This window comes from Neomonachus schauinslandi, chromosome 16 (genome assembly GCF_002201575.2).
Source record: "Neomonachus schauinslandi chromosome 16, ASM220157v2, whole genome shotgun sequence".
Classification (NCBI taxonomy): domain Eukaryota; kingdom Metazoa; phylum Chordata; class Mammalia; order Carnivora; family Phocidae; genus Neomonachus; species Neomonachus schauinslandi.
Genome location: NC_058418.1, coordinates 46823939 through 46843729, shown reverse-complemented (window position 1 = coordinate 46843729; position 19791 = coordinate 46823939).

Below are 19791 nucleotides of genomic sequence, written 5' to 3'. Positions count from 1 at the left end.
ATAGTGTAATTTATATTATCTCAAATGCACATGCCTTTAGAGAGAACTCTCTGAAATCCACACAAAAAAACTCTTAAAACTAAGTTTAGCAAAGTTTATAAAAGATCAATATATGAATATAAATTACAGTTCTATGTTCTAGAAACTAATGATTTGGCATTAAAGTAAAAACAAAAACAGTATTATCTGTAACATAAAAAATGTTATAGTTAGGGATAAAATCAACACAGAGGTCATTAGGAAAGGAGATGAAAGAGCCAGTTGCAAAGGCCCTGAGGCGGGAGCATGGTCAGCCTCAGGGATGGAACTAGGGCTAGTGGATAGAGGAAGAGAGCTTGGAAAAGGAGCCATCTCCACCTCTACTCCCAACCCCAATCCAGTGAGCTTCATGTGTATGCATGCTTTTGTTAGTCTAAAATGGCTCTTGACACATCCTGTATTCAGACAGTAAATGCAGTGATTTATAGGCTCTTTCCTTCAGATGCATGCTATATGGAAAGAGTCTGTTTCCGACAAAATGAAAATTTGATTTCAGAATTTATCACAAATCCTAACTGCACTGGTATTAAAAAGACTTTGAACAAGTTACTTAATTTCTTTTCATCTCCCTTTTCTCCCTGTGCCAAAACAGGGGGTGCAACAAATACCTTCCACGGCACGGCATGAGATGAAAGACTTGGGCACAGAGTCTGATGTTGAGCTCCAGAGTAACACAGGACAGAGTAACACAGTAAACATGAATGATTATTGTCATTAGGAGTGTCCTTAGAGCAAGAAAATTGGCAATATGTTTGCTTATACAGTTTTTTAATTTTAATTTGACATTCTTTCATCTAGAATCCTAAAAAAAAAAAATTTCACTTTGATTTGTACTCGAGTCATTTTTCATGTGTCATGTCCTATCTTAATTAAAGCCATTAAAAATGTGTATATGGTTAAAGTTCACAGATTTTCCACTGTATTTTGCTTGGGTGTATTTATAAGGATAATCCTGTCCTATAGATGTGCTCCAGCACATCCCTGTATTTGCAATCCATCTTCACAAATAATATTAACAACAATTGCGGGCACCTGGGAGGCTCAGTCGGTTGAGGGTCTGCCTTCGGCTCAGGTCATGATCTCAGGGTCCTGGGATCGAGTCCCGCATCGGGCTCCCTGCTCCGCGGGGAGCCTGCTTCTCCCTCTCCCTCTCTCTCTCTCTCAAATAAGTAAATAAAATCTTAAAAAAAAAAAAAGATTAACAATAATTTTCTATTACCCAACAACAGTCCATATGGAAATTTTCTAATAGACCCAATGTGACTTTTAAAAGTGATTGTGAATTCTTAAATATGAAAGAATCCTTCAAATATTGGAAAAAATTAAGTTATGGATATAGGATTTGGGGACCAGAGTTGTTTTTGTTTCCAATATAGTTTTGTCAATCACACGTTCTCCAATTGCTCAGAAAAGTGAATGAAAAGGTAACTTTAGAACGTGTAACTCTGTAATCCTTTGTTAGAAACAATAGACTCTAGGGACGTCTGGGTGGCTCAGTTGGCTAAGCGTCTGCCTTCGGCTCAGGTCATGATCCCAGGGTCCTGGGTTCAAGTCCCATATCGGGCTCCTTGCTCAGCAGGGAGCCTGCTTCTCCCTCTGCCTGCTGCACCCCTGCTTGTGCTCTCTCTCTGACCCAATAAATAAATAAATCTTAAAAAAAAAAAAGCCTCTAATAACCCAATTAGCGGGCCTTAAATTTGCATGCACATCACAGTTTGTTGGGCCCCACTCCCTAGCGCTGCTGGTTCCTTGGATGGAGTAGGAACTGGAATGTGCATTTCTAAGTTCCCAGGTAATTCTGATGCTGCCGCTTGGGGACCACACTTACAGAATACTGTTCTGCCCCATGCTTTTACAACCTTTATGCATGTTTTTTTAGCCATCTTCATTTGTGTATCTGCTCACCTAACCTGGTCAAAAACTCAGGTATTTAAGTTTCTTATTTAAGAACTAATTTTTGAGAACCAACTGTATGCAAGCTGGGTACTGTGTTCACACTAAGAGCCACATCTCTGGGTAGTGACATACTTTCAGCATTTCTCCAAAGCACTGGGAATACACCAAGCGCAAAATGTCCATAGGGGAGCAGACTTTTATCCATACGTGAGTAAAATTCTGCGAGAGAAGGCCAAACCACACTCTCAGCAAATCAGTTGGGCTTAGGATGCTTCTGTGTGCACACATATACCATCTATTGAGTTAATTGATCTGAAGGAAACAATCTGGACCTTTTGGGATTTCACGGCTTCCTGATGTAGTGGTAAGAACGATAGTTATTTAGTTGTGAAAGTGAATTTTCGAAGAGTCATAATGAGTTTTATTCACCCTTAGGCCAAGGGCACCTAATGGGCTTGCTCCAAAGAGTGCCTTGGGAAGAATTTATTTGACCTGGGTGATTTTTTTTCCCTCCAAATGGATGCAAATCAGCCTCTTAAAAAAACAAAAAAAGGCTAAAAGAGTCAGCAAGGCATTATGGCTTTATGAGGACTCAGCAGAACCAGGGGAGAGGAGTCTCTGTAGCTTCCTTCAACACACCTGGATGTGTTAGCTCATCTCCACCCTCTCTTCTCATAACTGGACAAGGATCAGTTCTTGCTGGAGTTAATCAGGTGTCATGATGCATGTCTGACACAGTCATTACTCCTGCAGATGCCCTGTTCCCAGCCGCACACACATCTCAGCCCCAGGCCGAGGGAGCTCTATGCACTGCCCAAGATGGAAGGGTGATTGCTACTGTGTTCTACCATCGAAGGAGCCTTCCCACCACGCACCCACAGCGCCCACAGAGCCCACAGCACCCACACACAGTCAACGAATTGGGAAAGGTAGAAAATAGACTTAAGACAGAGACAGCATTTAATAAAGGTCTTTCATTTCACCATTATTAATACACCACTTCAAAATTATTTGCTCATGTACCTATTTCTGTTCAGAGTTTTTTGGAAACAAGAAATATCATTACACTTCATACACAAAGCACATAAAAAACACTGCCCAGGACAGGGATACTTCACAGGTAAGTGGCGAACAGACAAGTGGCATGGCACTTGTAGCTGAGGGGATGAGAAGGGAGGCAGAAGTCAAACAGAAACCAAGGAGGAGAGATGAAGGCTGGACCAGGGGCTTGTTGGGAACCAGCATTCGGAAGGCTGGGAGGGGAGCCCGTGAACTGCGGAGGCTCGCAAAGACCAACAGATGGACAGCAATGAATGGGGGTCAAGGACATGAGTCACCAGGACGAGATTCACCCGAAACTCAGGCATCAGCTCACTGGAGTGTGATGGGGAATCATGGAGTGATGGCTCAAGGAGCAAAGAAAGAGCCAGAGACGCTACAGCCACAAGCCACATAGCTCTTCACATGAGGAGTGAGCTTACAGATGTGGCAGCAAGTAGGACAAATGCTAAGGAAAGCCATCTGCCCTCATGAATAGGAAGGGTTCAAGGAGCGAGGAAAATTTCCTGAAGTTCTCTAGCTATCATTAAGCCCAAGTTATCAGAGGAACCTGGGGGTGTCTTAAGAAAGAATCTAATCACAAATACAGGAATTAGAGAAGATTAGTGGAGGTATCTAGTTAAACATATGGAGGATATAACAAGCCAGGTTACCTTGGAACCTATCTACAGAGGGGTATTAGAAAAATGAGTAATGGAATACGTCGCACATATCCTTATTGATGGATGCTTTTAAACCTGGGCTTGGTTCTCAGTGATGCTCCACCGCACCTGACGTTTAATTGTAGAAACTTTGGGAATTATGAAAAAGGTGTAAAATTCACTGTATTTCACTATCTATAGAAAAAAAATGCTATATTCCTTCCCGGTCTTTTTTTGTGATTATTTGCATTCCCGTTTCCTAAACAGGAATCATTAAGTACATGTGATTTGTATCCTTTTTCTTTTCAAATTTGTAACATTTTTGGTTATTCTCTTGCATACATTTTCACAAATTTCTACTGTTCTGAAGTCCCATGATTTTCTCAAGCCTGCATAATATTCTGACTTGCTGTTATGCTATATTAATTCAAACATTTTCAAATTATGCAAACTTGATTATAGAAAATCTTGCTTCCCTTAGGAGAGCTGATTTAACTGAAAATTAGTGGGCCAATTATTCTTAAGTTTCTCAATGTCCGTTACTAAAAATGTATTCCAAAATGTATGTTCTACTCTCCATGATCCATCATGAGCACCCTGTGCCCTCACCAATAGGAGTGTTTTAGGGAGCACAACATAGGGAGTAGAGAAATTGTATCAGTTCTTTGTATATTAAACCTAATGTAACAACATGTGTCAGCTATTACTCAGTGTTTGTAAAAATAAAAAATAGGGGCACCTGGGTGGCTCAGTTGGTAAAGCATCCAACTTTGATCTCAGCTCAAATCTTGAGTTCAAGCCCCTACTTAAAAAAATAAAATGGACACAATGTAAGTTTGAAAATACAAAAAAATAAAAATAAAAAGATAAATATCAGTGACAGGAACAAAAACTGCAACTATGTCTGGGGCCACACTTGGGATTCAATCCATTAATCCGTATGAAGTCCCAGAACAGCATTGGGCATTCAGTGCACTGAATAAGTGTTAGTGAAAGTTTTACTCTTATTACTAACTTGAATGCATTTGATTATCCATGGTTAAGTTTTGTACCCTCTCTTGTGAATCTTTTCATTTTCCTCTCTCCTTTTTGATATTGTTATTTTCCTTCATCTGTGTTTGGTTATTTCTTTGGTTCCCCTACGAGTTTCTATTTTCACTTTCTATGTTATATATAAAAAAATATATTGGATTTAAAGTTCTTTCCTAAAATTCTTGGGAGACTTGCACTCCGTAGAACCAAATTACTGGTTTCTGTGTTGCCCGGTTTTGCACAGTCACACCCCGTGAAACATGGAAGAAACCCAGGATTCGAAGACAAAGACATGCCTGGAAACAGTTCCAATACTTTTCCATCGTGTCCGTGTTCTGATGCTTCCCCTGAATAACTGCAGTGCCTCCCGTCCCCATCCACGTCCAGGGACAAAGTCGGCCCAGGCCGATCTGAAGATGCCCTTACCTGGAACGTGTGATCAGTTTCCTTCATTTTGTGTGGCTGTTCGGGCCATCTACGGGAGTTGGTGGTTTCTCTTTGAGAAATGCCAAAATTGTTTGCTCCATCAAGAACACTAGAGTTCCTCTATGTGTGGAAGATAAAGGTCTTCTCCCCTCACTTTGTTTTATTGCTCACAATTAAGTTGATTTAAAAATAAGTCCGTGCTGCCTGTGAACCACTTCGCACTCAAACATTCGTAATTGCTCCCCCAGTGTAATAGCCTAGATGTTAATTTTAGATAGTTGGAGCAGCAAGTCACATATTTTTAAATCATTCAGTCATTTTTAATTAATGTCTATTTGTTTTCATTTTGAAGCTCTGTTGAAATAATCAATAATGGAAGTTGAAAGTACAGGCCATAGCAATAAAGTTACATGAACTCATATTGGCTGTAAATTATATGTAGAATCTTTATAATTTTTTGATAAAAAATACTGTCAAATTGGCCCCTGGTTAAATTGGTTTGTTAAATTAGCAGAGGACTGAAGTTAAAGTTCTACTTCTGTTTTCTGTGAAACTAGAGACAAGGGTAATTTGAAAAATCAAATAAAAGGGAAATGTATCACTGAAGTCTGAGGTCAGTGGTCATTAATTAAAGTGAAACCAGTCAGGGGCACCTGGGTGGCTCAGTCGTTAAGTATCTGTCTTTGGCTCAGGTCATGATCCCAGGGTCCTGGGATTGAGCCCCGCATCGGGCTCCCTGCTCCGCAGGAAGCCTGCTTCTCCCTCTCCCACTCCCCCTGCTTGTGTTCATGCTCTTGCTAACTCTGTCTCTGTCAAATAAATAAATAAATCTTTAAAAAAAAATTAAGTGAGTCAGGACAAGCTGGCTCTTATCTTCAGCCAGAATGAGCTACCCAGTCACAGCCATGGAGTAGTTGGGACACTTTATCTAACCAAGGAGGGGTACTGCCCAGTGACTATCATGGAGCTAGAAAAAGGGAAAAGAAGTGGAGAGAATATGAAACATCATTAGAACAAGGGACTGTAGAAACTAAACCACGTCAGGCCAGAACTGAGGATAGGAGGTGAGTGTGCCTAATAAATTGATGCTGAGTTCCCTGGACAGGAGATGCCTGAGTAGGGGGAAGTCTGGATGGAGGGGAGGTGCCATTAGGAGTAAGCTGGAAGGTCAGAGAGATTTCTGAGACAGCATCGTCACTGGTAATAACAGAATGTAGGGTCTTAGTTCAGGACAGGATGGATGAGTTAAGATGGTATTTCTAAGATACGAAGACAAAGTATCGGGTGGAACATCTACAGAACGTTAAAATGAAAAAAAAGCATTATTTAGTAGTAGAGAGAAAGAAAGTCATGAAGCCAAGCACTCAAGAGATTCAGGGAGACAGAAAATTATAAATGAATACAGTGTTCTAAATCAGAGGGGGAGTATTTTAAAGTTGCTGGCAGAGTAGAGATTGGAACAGTTCCCTTGAGGAAAAAAAACTATGATTCCACAAACTCAAAGGGAAATTCCTTTTCCAGATATTTGAAGGTCCATGGGGACATGTGTATCCTGTAAACGTATTAAATAAAAGAAATGGAGATAGCTTTCTGATATTAAAAAAAACAACTCAACTTTTCTCAACAAAACGAGAGAACAAAATTGGAAGTTGAAATGCACATGATTCCCAGTATGGGTTTGCTGAATATAATATGGTGAGAAGTGTGGAAGAAAATGCAGGACAGAATGCTTTCTATGCACCCAGTCACATTCTGGCTACCCTTGTGGTCAGGCTTGTCTGTCCAGGCACCCGCACCCCTGCAGAATCCCAGCTAAACGGCTGCGCTCGCTCTGCTGACCACACCCTCACCTTGCTGTCAGTGCGGACAAAGCCTGGTGCTGTGCCACCAGCTCGTGCCCAGGCAGCCAATCCCTCCAGGCACGAAGAACACAGACCTCCATTCCATGTGGGCTCATCCGACAACATGTCCGCAGCAAAAACAATCATATTTTGCAAATACCAGACGTTTCCATTTTATCAGTTTTTGTCCTAGAAAGTGTGCAAATACCATACTGTCCCATGAGAAAACAGAAACTGACAATTTGGAAAAATGCTTTTACTTTTAAATCGAGGGCCTGCCTAAGGGACACCGCAATCCTCAGGCACCACCGCCTGAATCCCCAATAGCCCCTCCCCCCCCGCCCTCTCCCATAGAGAGGAGCAGCATCTTAATGATGCTGAGAAGGTAGGTCTTAGGCTTCCGTCGGAAAAGTGCTGTAACGAGAAGTGTAAAGGAGGAAAAGGAGAAATTGTATAGCTGTGCACACTGTTTTAGTCTGTTCCGGGTGCTGTCACAGAATACCAGAGACGGGGTGCTTTTAACCGACACAAATGTGTCGCCCACAGTTCTAGGGGCTGGAAGTCTGAGACTGGGGGCCAGCATGGTCAGGTTCTGGAGATAACACTCTTCCAAGGCTGTAGACTGCCACTTCTCTGCACTGGGCGCACACAGTAGGAGACTTCAGGAAACGCTCTGTGCTCTCCTTTACAAAGGCACTACATCAAAAACTAATGATGTAATGGTGATTAACATAATAAAAAAATTAAAAAATAAAAAATAAAGGCACTAACGCCTTTCATTAGGTTCCACCCTCAGGACCGAACCACCACCCTCCCCAAGCCCCCAAAGGCCCCACCTCCTAATACTCTCACCTCTGGGGTCTGGTTTCAACATATGGATTTTGGTGGGGGGGGGGGGACACACAAGCATTTAGGCCAAAGCAGACATAGTCTGGAAATTATGATAAATTATATTAAGTAATGATATCATTATCACTTAATGTGACTTAAGAGACTATAGACTAGGAAAGAAAAATGTGATTTGAGGGCCATGGCCCCTGTCTATAGTTGATTTTTTTCTTTAAGTATGTAGACAATTTTACTGATGAGTTATTCTGACACCAGTTATTAGGAATGGTGTGACAAAGTCTTCATGAGCCCACATCCAGCACACTCAGAACTGGCTCCTTGAGATTTTATCAGAGTTTATGTGTGTTGAGGTGGGTCTCCTATCAGGCCCTAGTTTTAATTCTGCACCGCTATACTGTGCCTTAAGTCTTGGTCCTCCCATTCTGCACCCTCAGGTAACAAAGCTTGCAAAGCTGGAAAACCCCAGTCCCTGAAACTGAACGGAGCCTGTTTCAGAACCTCAAAATCCACACAGACTCTAACCAGACCTGAAGTCTTTGATGCCCTGAAGGAGCTCTGATACGATAAAACATGGTGAACCACTGTCCCAAGAGTCCCACTCTGAAACTAAGGACAGTGGAGAACCTCAAAAGAGAGCTTTGTCTACTGCTGGTCCCTGGCAAAAACCAGACTTGAGAAGAAAGCACACGAGGTGAATCTGTGCATCCAAAAAAATGGTGCCAATTCTTTCCAGCAAGGCCAATAATCAGAAGAGCACATCCTGATACTATGTCCCTTTACTCCTCAACTCTGGTAATGGAGGGAGTGGCTGAGACTTTAAAGAGTATCGTGTCAATCCCCAACCTCAGCACTAGGTTGCAAAGTATCTCCTGGCTCATGGCTAGGAGATCAGAATAAGGAATTTGTACATACACATATGGAAGATGTGTGATTTATGTTACATATACTTCTTAAGTATGCGCTCAGTATTTGCAAGTCAATAGATGAGGAATGTATTCAAAGACGTGGAAAAAAAAGAATTAACTTGGATTCTTAGAACTGGCCTGCCAGTGAACCAGGATAATCAGAGATGCCTCTTACTCCAAAAATCATGTACATTAACAGAATGCTAATATGCTAAAAGTAAACTGAGGTGCCATATTCTACATGGCATGTCTTATAACACATTTATACCAACTGTTCTTGGAACAGAATAAAAAACAACACAAAAATTTAAGGAAAATAAAATTCTCAGAAGTGACTAGATTACTATGGAAAATGTCCCTCACTTTAACATTACTAAAAGACAAAATACTTTTTATACAGTGTTTATTACCCAACATGGATGTTTCCCTGAGAAATTTGCCTTTTCCTAATTAAATGATTAATAAAGCATGCTTGTATGAGTTACCAATATTAACAGCATCAACGAGAATTATTTAGCAGAGTCCACTTCTTTCTAGGGAATGAGAAATTTTAAATTGGCTCATTTATGTCAGGTCATATACATCAAGATGTAATTGCTTTGCTAATAACCCACAGATGTAAAAATCTGCTTCAAGTTCTTTTGTTTGCTAAACATGACCAATATTAGGAATGCTAAAAATATCACAGGTGTCACTAAAAGACTATTATAATAGGTATTCTTCAACAAAAATAAAAGCAAAGGGGTGAGGTGATTAAAAGCAAAGCTTAACAAAAACAAAGAAAAAAAAAAAAAACCCCAATAGGTTAGAATGACCCTTGCACAAAGAAAAACACACACCTTCGGTGTCATCATGTGAGAGTTGAAAAGAATCATTACAAAACGGTTAACACGTGGTTAAGATAGAAAACAGAAAACTTGCTAATATTTTTCTTCTTTAAATGCTGTGTCCAGGGCGCCTGGGTGGCTCAGTTGGTTAAGCGACTGCCTTCGGCTCAGGTCATGATCCTGGAGTCCCTGGATCGAGTCCCGCATCGGGCTCCCTGCTCGGCGGGGAGCCTGCTTCTCCCTCTGACCCTGCTCTCTCTCATTCTCTCTCTCAAATAAATAAATAAAATCTTAAAAAAAAATAAAAATAAAAATAAATGCTGTGTCCATGGTTTCGCTTTCTTTTTTTTTTTTTAGCAAAACAGTATTTTCAAATAAAACCTTCTATGGCAGTCAGTAGAAACGGGTAAACATACCCTAATTGCGGAGAGGGGTAGGGGCAGGTGAAGGAGCTGGATTTCTGGATACAAGACCTCCCACCTTATCCCTCTAAGGTTGCCCCCAAACATTTCCACTTTTAGTTTTTTTTAAGGTTTTATTCATTTATTTAAGAGAGAGAGCGAAAGCAAGAGAGCGAGCATGAGCATGGGGAGGGGCAGAGGGAAAGAGAGAAGCAGACTCCCCACCAAGCAGGGAGCCCGACTTGGGGCTCAATCCAAGGGCCCTGAGATCATGACCTGAGCTGAAGGCCAACACTTAACTGAGCCACTCAGGTGTCCACAATTCCAGTTTTAAAACAGTATTCTAAGACAAGGAAAATAAATGGAATAATCAATATTGATAATTCACCACAAACAACACTGAGAGAACATGAAAAGGAGGAAATCTGTCTTCAAGACCCTTCCACTATTTCCATATTCTTCTCTCTCATTCTCCCTGTCCACAACGGTGCCCATGTACACCAATATATCACTTACGTACCTGCTCACTCCACAAGCCAGATACCATGAAGGAGATCTTTAGCAATATCTTTCTATTCAGTTAGTTTGCTGGATAGCTACTTGCTGCAAAGTAGTATGTTCAACATCATCGAAGAAAAATCTAAGAACCAGCCACCAGATAATCCAATCCATTTCACCTGAGGCCAGTCCCACTCTTTTTTCCTGCCCTCTATCACTTCCTAAGGAAAGAAGGACATTCTCTAGTAACAATCATAATTATTTAATGAGAATCTACTAGGAACTTTCACACCGTTGGTGGAAGTGCAAATTGGTACAATCACTTTGGGAAATAGACAGCATCCACTAAAGCTGAACATACTGCATAAGCTCTGATCCAGAAATTCCACCCTTAGGGGTGTGTGTGTGTGTGTAAAAGAAATGCAACAGGATATAGTCAAAAGAGACTTGCCAAGAATGTTGTTATATACACTAATCATGACAGAAAAAAATAAAAACAAAAACAAAACCCCAAAAAACAAGATACAAACCAAATGGTCATAAACAGAATAGGTAAATAGATTGGCACATATTCATACAATGAAATACTATCCAGCAATGAGCAAAACCTACAACTATTATCTATCTAGATAACTAGATATCTATATAATTCAGCCTTCATCATGGAAAATTTTCTTAACTAACATGGAATAAAAGGGAACTCCATTAATCCCACAGACAGTATCTACAAGAATCTTCTAGCAAACCTTGCATTTCATTGTGAATTACTGCAACCTTCCCTTGGAGATCAGGAATAAGACAGGGATGCCTGCTATCACCAATTCTCTCTGACATTTTACTGGAAGTTCTAGGTAATGTAATTAGGCAAGCTTAGAAAATGAATAAAACGGCCATTATTCAGAGATGACTTGGTGCCCATAGAACATCCAAATGAATACAGAGATAAGCTATTATAATTAACAGGTGAGTTTAGCAAAGTCATTGGATAGAGGGTCGGTAAAGCAAAATCATTTCTAGATAAAATAGAAAATATAGAAATATATAGAATCAAAATTAGACACTGATTTATTATGAAGCCATTTGAGAGTTCTGCACAAAATATTTCAAACCACTATCTCAAAAAATGAAAAGACATTTAAGAAGTACTCTACTCAAAGACTATCCAGGACTTCCTAAGTATAACCTCTGGAGGCTGGATCCTTATCTTAGTGTTCATCAATGCATTTTAGACTCTTTCTCCTAATTTCATTTAGAAGTAGAAAGGGTTCATTGCTATATAATTCCACACTGAAGTTAATAAAACATGGTCTAGTTTTTTCTTTTTAGTCAACAAAAGACTTTTAGCTTCTTACAAAACATTAAGCCTTCCATTTTAGGGGGAAAAAAAGGAAAAAGATAATGCCATAATGGGAAATATTCAAAACAATGGACCGCAGATTCTAAAATTTTAAGATTCACAAAAAGGCGGGGTACCTGGGCTGGCTCAGTTGCAAGAGCATGCGACTCTTGATCTCGAGGTTGTGAGTTCGACCCTCATGTTGGGTGTAGTGATGACTAAAACAATTTTTTAAAAATTAAAAGAATTCCAGAAAGGTTCATGTTTAAGCATCATCACTGTAGCATTTAAAGGGATAGGGACTGGTCAACCATCTGGCTGATTAGGAAATATCCCATCATTGTTTATCATCACCCTCCATCAATGACATGCTCTTGAAGTTTTACTCATCACTTGATCATGCATTTACTCAACACACAGTGTATGTTCTTACTCTGTGACAGGCACCGTCCTAGAGATTGAAGGTTTAATGCCAAGTCTGGTCTTCTCCAGAATCCCTCATCTCTGTCCCTCTTTTCATCTATTCTCTCACATATACTCCCATTTCCATGAAGGCTCTGTTCCACATACCAGTATTGTAGCCACTGATATCCCTCCTGAGTTTCTAGGTTTTGCTTCTGATTAAATAAGGTATTCAAGGGGGCACCTGGGTAGCTCAGTTCTTGGGTGTCTGCCTTCGGCTCAGGTCATGATCCCAGGATCCTGGGATCCAGCCCTGCATCGGGCTCCCTACTCCATGGAGAGCCTGCTTCTCCCTCTCCCACTCCCCCTGCTTGTGTTCCCTCTCTCACTCTCTCTCTGTCAAATAAATAAGTAAAAATTTAAAAATAAAATTTTTATAAATAAGGTATTCAAATTTAGTTTCCATCTGAAGGAATTGCCAAACACATGAAGAGACTCATTCCAAAAAATAATGATAAAGAAGATATCATGTCATTTTAATTGATTATTTGGTGGCCAAATACATACCATCACAATATACATGGTGACTGGCCACCTAGGTCTTAGATTTAGGAGTTTCCTAAGATGCCAATTTCTTATTACCACATGATAATGTGATCAGACCTGTAGTTTTTAACTGAAGACTGAATTTAAAGGGTCTATGAAGCAATGAATTGGGGATCTATTATATACTAAATTGCAGGTTATGTTACCAAATAATTTAGAAATTTGTCTTCCCAAATGTAGTAACATACAGAAGATGTTGACTGACACATGATTCAAGATATATCACAGCTTCCCTTAAACTTCCTGTTGATATTTAAACTTTACAAATTAAAAAAAAAAAAAGAAATAAGCTACTATCCCTGGAAATAACATTTCTTCTGTTTTCCTTGCTTTAAATAAAAAGTTTTCCCAATTTTGTTTCTATCATGACCATTCTGACATCTTGCTGCTATTTTGTGGAGTTGCTATTACCGGAGAGGTTATTGATTACCCCCCCTCAAAAAATATTTGTTCATGTTTTGGCTGCTCTTTAATATTTTTAGTGCATGCTAAAATTTCCCATTGATTCTCAAGTAAAAAAAAAATGCAAAATTTGACTTAATTCCTCATTTCTGAGATTTGGGATATAAAAAAAACTGGATAATCTTAAAATAGCATACTATTTTAACTTAGAATGGTTCATTGAATTTGGAAATCTAGAATACACTCATGTTTTAGGATCTCTCATAGGGAGGTAAGATAATATTTCACTGTCCCTAAATAAGCTTTTGAATATTGGTTTAAAGTCACCAAAGGTTTTCAAGAGCTGAGAAACTTGCTGATATTTCTGCACAATATTTCTAATAAAAATTTTATCCTCTGTTTGATGGTCCCCAACAGTGCCTACACCAGCCTTGCAGATTTGAAGACATGCCTCAATCTTAAAAAACCTAGTGCTTTAACACTACAAACCAATTTGAAAGGGGAAGGAATTGAGCCAGTGAGAGGGAACAGAAACAAGCAAATAGTGTGCAAATGATTTGCCTAAGTTGTGACTAAGTGGGGCAAAGAGGGAACAAAAGGTGCATGCCTGTGTACGCTAGGGGACTAGACCTGATCAGAGAAGTCAGGAAAGGAACCCCCAGTCCATGCAATGGATTGGGGGTCTCACAGCAGGGTGGGGGACAGAACTAGGGGGAGCAGAGCAAGGGAGAAAAGGTGTCCTGGCAGAAGGAAGTTTTTTTTGTTTTAAAGATTTATTTGACAGAGAGAGGGAACACAAGCAGGGGGAGTGGGAGAGGGAGAAGCAGGCTTCCTGCTGAGCACAGAGCCTGATGCGGGGCTCGATCCCAGGACCCTGGGATCATGACCTGAGCCGAAGGCAGACGCTTAACGACTGAGCCACTCAGGCGCCCCAGAAGGAAGTTTCTTCCTCCTGAGACCCAGGAGCCCCATCCGGTAGTTAATGGGACCAATGAACACAATAAATCCTCACTCAAAAAACTCTATGAGGGGAAAAAGAAGAGACAACTGGGGAACTTTAAATACTTATTCAATGCTTGACACTAAGGAAGACTGGTTAGTATTTCAGTCATGACAATGAAATTGTAGGTTGTTTTGAAAAATCCCTTATGTTGTATATAGAAATAGAGATGAAATGAGGTGATGACTAGAACGTTGTCAAAATCATCCAGGAAGCAGTGTGTGGGGTACAGATGAATAATTACGAACTCGTGGTGCATCTTTATTAAAGCTAGGCTGGTTGCTGATGTAAATGAAGGGAAGGGGGATTAAGGGCTATGTGAAGTTAAAAGAGAGGCAGAGGTGAGGGAAACGGGATGTGGGAGGTACTGGCAGATGGACGCATCAGGGTGACTCTCAGACTTCCAGGCCACATGCTTGAGTAGACAGGAACGTCATGCCCTGTGGCAGTGGACACACAGAAGAACTGGGTTTTATGGTGGGGTTAGGGAAAGGCTGGCGCCCCAAACCGTGGTTTTCACTCCAGAAAACTGGTGAGTCTGAGAGGCCTTCAAGATATCAAAGATGCTGAATAAATGTCTGGAACTCACAGAAGAAGCCTGGGCAGGATGCAAGAGTCTGCAGGTCACACATATATAGAGCGACACTACTGGGGGAGAACCAGTGAGAGATTCAGGGAAGCGTTCTCCAGCTCATTATCCACGCCTGTGGGCTAGGGGAAGCAGAAATGGGTCAACTGGCAAATAACAGAAATATCACTTAATCTTATAATTTTTGTCTTTTGCATGAAACCCTCTCCCTCAGAGTTTCTGGAAAGGACTATAGCTGACTGACGTGGGTTTCATAGGTATTCTTTCTCTGATGGGATCAATGATGTATGAAAATTAGCAAAGAGCACACTAGAAAACAGCCACTAAATCATTAAGCGTTTAACATACATATGAAAAACTGTTTTCCTAAAATCTTTCCCTAATATGAAGTATGTCCAATGGTTTTTGAAATTGGCCAATCTAGAACAGAGGAGAAAAAAGTAAACAATAACAGTAAATTAGGGGCACCTGGTTGGCTCAGTCTTTAAGCGTCTGCCTTCGGCTCAGGTCATGATCCCAGGGTCCTGGGATCGAGTCCCGCATTGGGCTCCCCGCTCGGCGCGAAGCCTGCTTCTCCCTCTCCCACTACCCCTGCTTGTGTTCCCTGTCTCTCTCTCTGTCAAATAAAAAAAATCTTTAAAAAAAAAAACCCAGTAAATTAAAGGTCATGGTGAATTTGGATAGTATTCTACACTTGTCAACAAACTTTTGTAATTACTACTTCATTCAAAGCTCATAATAATGCTTTTTGATAGATAAATCACTATCATGAGAAAATTCTTATAAATAATGAAGAAATATGGACATAAATTTTTGGCAAGATTGGTTTATTAGGATGATACTTCCAATTAGACAATGAGACAGAATTCTAACTAAAAACCTTGCTGTGCCCAGTCTGGATCTTTTTCTAAGATAATTAATTCAGAGAATCCATCTGTAGTGGGTTCAACAGTGTCCGCACCCCAAATTCATGTCTACTCAGGACATGTGAATGTCACTTTATCTAAACATGGGGTCTTTGGAGAGAATTAGTTAAGAATTGGGGTGTCTCCCTGGCTGAGTCAGTAGAGCATGCTACTCTTGATCTTGGGGTCATGAGTTGAAGCCCCATGTTGGGTGTAGACCTTATTTAAAAAAATAAGAAAAAATAATTGAAATGAGATCATACTGGATTAGGATAGGTTCTAAAACCAGTGAGACTATCCTCAGAAGAGGCATAAAAGGATGCATAGCTCAGGGAAGAAGGCAACATGAAGGTGGAGGAGACAGAGATTGGAGGGAGGTGTCCACAAACCAAGACACATCAAGGATTTGCTACAACCACCGGAAGCAAGGAGGGAAGCGTGCCGAAGTTTCTCCCCCAGAGCCCCCAGAAGACCTAACCCTGCCAACACCTCGATTTCAGACGTGTAGCCTCCAGAACTGTGAATGAACACATTTCTGATGTTTGAGCCACCCAGTCTGGGGTACTTTGTTACAGCACCCGAGGAAGTTGTGACCCATCACTTATAGAAAAGAATTATTTACCAATGAAAACCATTTTCCTTCATGAAGCCAAATGGCCCTTGATTCTAGTGTCTCTTGATCTAGGTCATATAAATTGTTCTGTGATGAATCTGGAATCTGTGAGATAGCAGAATTATTTACTGTGTTTAGATTAACTCACTATTTCCATTTGCAATTGCAAACAAAACAGCTAAGGTTATGGCTGGTTTTATTTGCAGTATAGAGTCTCTAAATTTCTCTCTTGACCTTGATTTATCTTCCTAATATTTATATTCAAATGCTCTTCCTTTTTCAAAATAACTGAATTGCAAACTCATGGAGGGCAAAGTCATATTTGGCGGGTTACCTGTTGGACTGAACAACTCGAATACCATTCACTGCCTTTCTATCAAACCACAGCCCTGCAGGGAGTTACACTGGTCCGCCGATCTCTAGCCTTCTGAACCCTATAGACCACCATGAACAGAAACCTTCCCAAGGCTGAGAAAGAGAACAGTGCTGCATTTGAAGTTCTTCAGTATCCTGAAGGCAGAGCAACGGCCTATCGGACCACGTGACCCCGTGTCTTCCACGTGTCCTTTCTCAGATGGAGTCTGTCCTTCGTCTTGTCAACCATGGAGCCGTTAGACTCCATCAGATGGACGATCCTGGCCACCTTCTCATCTTTTTACCTGGCCTCTCCAACCGTGCCCATCCCTTCCATTTAAATTCGTATCAAGAGGACCTTTTCCTAAAACCCATGTTCGTAAGTATCTAGGACATCATTCTCCAGAGAAACAATAGTTAAGACCAGGTGACGGCCCCACATTTAATATTTAGGATCCGTTCATTCGTACAGCACTTAAACACAGTACCGTTTCTTTCTCGGCTGTCTATGGTGCTTGGGACTGAGAGACGGAACACACCCGCGGACCACAGCCAGAGCACCCGGGGGTGGGGTGGGGTGGGGTGGGGTGGAGACAGGACCCCCCGCGGCAGGGAGCGTCTGCAGGAAGCCCACCCACCGCACCCACGATCCGCCGCAACTCTTGGGGTTGGGGGGAAGAGGCAAACATCAGCTCCTTCGGCAACTGTCCCCAAACACCCAGGACTGGATTCATAACTGACTGTTTTCCTCATTTTTGCCCTCACTTCCAACTTAGGACCCACAGGACAGAGCCTTCACCACCGCACTGGGAGAAAGCACTCCCCCCCCACCCCCCATCACACAGGATGCTCCTCGGTGGTCAGCCCCAACCACAGCCTCCAGCCTGGGCTACTGGACACCTTGGGGCGTTTGCAACTGAAGCTTTTCTTCTCTCCTGTCTGCCTTGGAGTCTCTGCCAAAGGCAGATGATGGTGGCTGACTCCCTCGCTGGAGACTGTCAAGAAGTCGCTTCTCCTGCTCCTGGCCGGTGGCCTGCGCTTAGTCCCACAGGGCAGCGAGAAGCAACGTTCCTGCTGGACCGGCCCCTGAGACTTCAGTGTGACTGTTCCATCAGCAGAAACACAAACTCTGCCGCTCCTGGTCTCAGGGGCTGATTCTATACAATGATGAGTCCTGTCTCGCAACATGTACCCTGTACTCATAATCCAACGTTATAAATGTCCGTACGGGGCAACCTGATTCCTATGACGTGTTATGTAATACATGTGATTTATTAGATTATCTCTTAATTCTTGCTTATATTTTTATTTCTACTCATCTCTGTGGATTCCAACCTATCAGAAATGCCAATACGCTATGAATGGAAATATAATTACGTAAGGATTAAATGCTTTTCAGTTTGTGCCACGTTCACATGGAAAACTCAGGAATTATTTCCTGATCATGCTGTTGTCTTTGCCTTACAAATCAAGGCTTAAAAAAAAAAGAAAAGTGCATGCTGATATTTTAAGAGGAGATGTAATCACACAGAAAAGCCAGTGAGGGGAAAGAAGAGAGGCAGGGATGTTGGGAAGCAAAGACGAGGCAGCGCATTACTCAGGAGCCCGCTGCATCGCCCAGAGAAGCAGCCGGTCCCTCCGCCACACAGGACATCGCTGGCCCGCGGACAGCCAATCCCCACGTCCGACCAGAACGTCAGGACAAAGACAGCGCGTGTCTCCAGCTCCTTCTCATCTCCCATCTCTCACTGGTCCAGACTTTCCCTACTAGGAGTTAACATTTGCAGCTCTTGTCATCCGAGCATTACAGACATTGGCTGATGATGCCATACGGCCCAGTCTGTCGCACCATATGGCGTCACGTCTTTATTGCCCAAATAAAGTGGGGCAGGGGGGAACAGAGCCTCGGTGGCTCTATCCCATTGGAGCTGCCTGCTGGGGTTTCTGTGTCCCCCATCCAGGGGTGACACCGGAGTCCTTCCAGATGTCAGCACTCACCGTGGAGGGAAGGGAAGACCGCCCATGCTGCTAGTGGGGATGTCCCAGTGGCCGGGGTTTGGAGGTGGCACCAAAGGCAGCGACTCTCTCCGTAAACAAGGAGTCAAAAGCCCAAGACACAATGAGACCAAGAAACATGTGACCCTTCTACGTTTAACACGGGAAGATTCTGACAACTGAAGGGTCAGCACAATAAACCATCCTGAAAAATATAAATAACTGCCAAACTGGAACTAGAGAGCTGTAGAACCCCAGAATTTAGGCTATTGAAATATACAGCCACCTGTCCTCCCAACAGAGGAGACAGATTAAAATCAAAATATTTAATAATGGCAACCCCCAAACCATTTGTCTTTAGCTGGTGCTGGGACAGAGAAGCAACACTGCAAATTAAGTCAACCTGCCCCCTCGGAGTAAGGACCGAAGTTAGGCTGGCCAGGACTAAGGCAAAATATAGAGAACATAAGACATTTCTAGTGCCTGAAAGTAGTTATTTCGAGGGGAAAACAATCACGATTGTCTTTGATGTAGAACTATATCCCTACACACAGGATAATGAAGGAGCATCGTTCAAGGAAAAGCCATGCTAAATGAGCTGCCACAATGTTTACCTGTTTAATTGCATAACACAAATACCAATGTTTTAATTAGTATGTGTGTGTGTTACAAGAACTTAGAGAATCTCAATTGGAAAATGATTACAAAGTGGGTCTACAGGTCGGTCTCAGTTATGAATGAATCGGGTCCTGGAGCGCATGTGGTCTTGTAAGATCATCATCATCAAACGTGGTCCTGAAGCATAGTAATAGGAGGACAGCACAGCGGACACGTGTGGGAGACGCAACCATTTGGACAGCAGATGACCTTCCCTCTGATTTCTCTAATCCCCGTGGTACGTAGCACAGCAATGAGCTTGTCTGTATTCAATGCAGTTTCAGATACAAGAAGGCTCTGCTGCCACCTCTGTCCCCCTCCCCGGCGTCCAGGGAGGCCCTTCCTTCAGGCTTCATGGTCGACCTTCCCAAAGGACATGGTGTACTTCACAGTAAACCACTGGCAGAGACGAGACCACTAGCCAGGCAAGCGCAGTCTGGTGCTTCTTTGCGGGTCTGAGCTGAGCTGGTGCGCGAACCGATTAGTGATGGAGCGATTAGATTTGCAACAGGATGCCC